Source organism: Acomys russatus, chromosome X, assembly GCF_903995435.1.
Source record: "Acomys russatus chromosome X, mAcoRus1.1, whole genome shotgun sequence".
Classification (NCBI taxonomy): domain Eukaryota; kingdom Metazoa; phylum Chordata; class Mammalia; order Rodentia; family Muridae; genus Acomys; species Acomys russatus.
Genome location: NC_067169.1, coordinates 61,532,296 through 61,534,812, shown reverse-complemented (window position 1 = coordinate 61,534,812; position 2,517 = coordinate 61,532,296). Strand labels below are relative to the sequence as shown.

Sequence of the window (2,517 nt, the reverse complement as noted above, 5' to 3'; positions counted from 1 at the left end):
AAGAGTCTGAAATTACACCATACTTATCACTTAATAAGTGAGCTTGCTATAATTTCATAGATGTTGGGAGAAAATATGAGATTCCTATTTCAGAGGAAAAAGAATGTATTACTCATGCTACAGCAGGCGATTGAAGTTCATGTTCTCATCTAGTTCTTATTGTCCCCTGGTCCCATTAAGATGCAGAGGTAAACCTAGGTAGATATTATGCACTTAGTGGATCTGTGTCATGGTTGAAGAGACCTGTAATCTTAAAATGATGTACCAGTTTAGCATGGTGGCATGCATTTAATTCCAGCAGGTAGGTGGATCTCTGTGAACTCAAGGCCAGCCTGGTTTACAAAGAGATTTCTTGACCGGCCTGGGTTACACAGTGAGAATGTGTCTTAAACAAAACAACAACAACACCCCCCCACATACAAACCAACCAACAACCAAAACAAAATGAGGCCCCCCCAAAAAAAAGAATTGGTTAAATCTTTCATGGTTGTTGTCATTATCTTTAGTAGCCTCATCAAGAAAGAAAAATAGCTTTCATTTTCCACAAATGATAATATCTAAGAATATTTGCTATAAACATTTATCCCTGTAAACATAATATAGGATTAGTTTTGGTTGAAACCCAGCCTACCTCAAAGAAGATGATGATCATCAAAGAACCTCTTTCTGGCATTGGCTTCAAATGTGGCAAACAAGTCACTGGGAAAAATGTCCTCATCTCGACCACAGAGAGAATTCTGCCTAAAAAAGGGCAAGCTTGGATGCAGGCAAAGTCACTAGCCAAACTTTGGCAAGACAGGGTAAGCCAGTTCTCAATAGTTCTTTTATCACAGATATGTCTGTCAGATATATTGGGCCAGAAGGCTGAAGATGATGCTCCAACGTTATAGAGAGTTTTGGTCGACACTCAGGTAGCAACTGTCTCTATCATACTCTCATTTGGAAAGATACTAACCTGCACTCCTGGCATACTCAGGTAATCAAGTTTACTCCTTCTTAAGTCTCTGAGGGAGCTGAAGACCAGGTAGCTTAGTTTTACAATGAAGCTTAGTTGTTTAGGGGTTAAGATGGTTTTAAGTCAAGATAGGTGTTCTAAGTTGATAATGACAAGATGTGATAGAGATTGATTTACATTCAGAAATTTAGATGCACTAAGATAGGAAAGATGTTTTCTTCAAGGCTGTCAAATACAAATAGCCAAAACACTAAGAATGTAACATTTATATAATTCCTGATTGTGTCATGGTTCTTCTTGCCATAGGTAATCTATTGTATATATGTGTAATAATATAAATGTACATGTACAAAATAAAATCATTTTTTAAAAAGAAGATAAGATGAACATTAACAGAGAAAACAGCACAGAGTATTTGGATGACTATGCTGAAATCTTCCAAGAATCTTGAGAAAATCATGTTAGTTATTTATTGCTTTATAACATATGGCTTAAGCAGATAAAAATAGTAACATATGCTGTAACACTGTTTCTATAGCCATGTTTTCTGTATTAATGTCCCATATAAGGCTTTCATGACACTGTTATCCAAGGCTATAGCCATATCAAGACTTGAAGGAAGAGATCCCCTCTAAAATTGTGTAGATGGCTGCTGCCAAAGTTAGTTACTTGTGAACTGTTACCCAAGGGTCTCAGTTACTCATTGTTGGTAGAAAAAGTAAAACTCTGCTGAGAGGTGGGGAGAGAAGAGAGGCCAGAGAAGAGACGAAGGAGGAAGAAGATGAAGAAGAGGAGAAGGAGGAAGACAAAGGGGGAAGCAAGAAACAAGATGGATTATGTCTGACTTTCAGAGTGAGATCACATCACATTTGCTGTGTTTGATTACTGGAAGTTGGACAGTAATTCTAGACATGAATGGAGTATAGCCATTTTTTCTCACCATCACCATGGTGTGCATGAATGTCCTGTCAGATGCTCTCAAGAGCATCAACAATGCTGAGAAGAGAGGCAAACACCAGGTCCTCATCAGGCTATGCTCCAAAGTCATCATCTGATTCCCACCTGTGATGGTGAAGCATGGCTACATTGGTGAATTTGAGATCATTGATGACCATAGATCCGGGAAAATCTCTGTGAACCTCACAGGCAGGCTGAACAAGTGTGGGGTGACCAGCCTTACATTTGATATGCAACTTAAGAACCTAGAAAACTGGCGAAACAATCTGTTCCCATCCCATCAGTTTGGCTTCATTTTACTGACAACCTCAGCTGGTGTCATGGACCATGAAGAAGCAAGATGAAAACATACAAGAGGGAAAATCCTGAGATTCTTTTTCTAGAGGTGTAAAACATAAATAAAAAACCTCTGTGGACTGTGCTTAGGGTCAGTCCTTTTGAACCTTCCCAGCACAGTAGCTGGTTATGCTGACTGGTGATACTTCTCTTGAAGATACTAAGATAGTCCTGTGACCACATGATCACTTGTCTGGTGTGCTGTGTCCAGCCCAGGATTGTTATATCTGGGTTGGTGTCCAGTGGTACTCAGCTGTGAGGGTTGGCAT

At 39.3% G+C, this 2,517-nt stretch overlaps 1 pseudogene; it reads left to right on the top strand.

The window, feature by feature from the left end:
* Positions 1-1,902: 1,902 nt before the first annotated feature.
* On the top strand, positions 1,903-2,295 carry LOC127185860 (40S ribosomal protein S15a-like; annotated as a pseudogene).
* Positions 2,296-2,517: the final 222 nt, after the last annotated feature.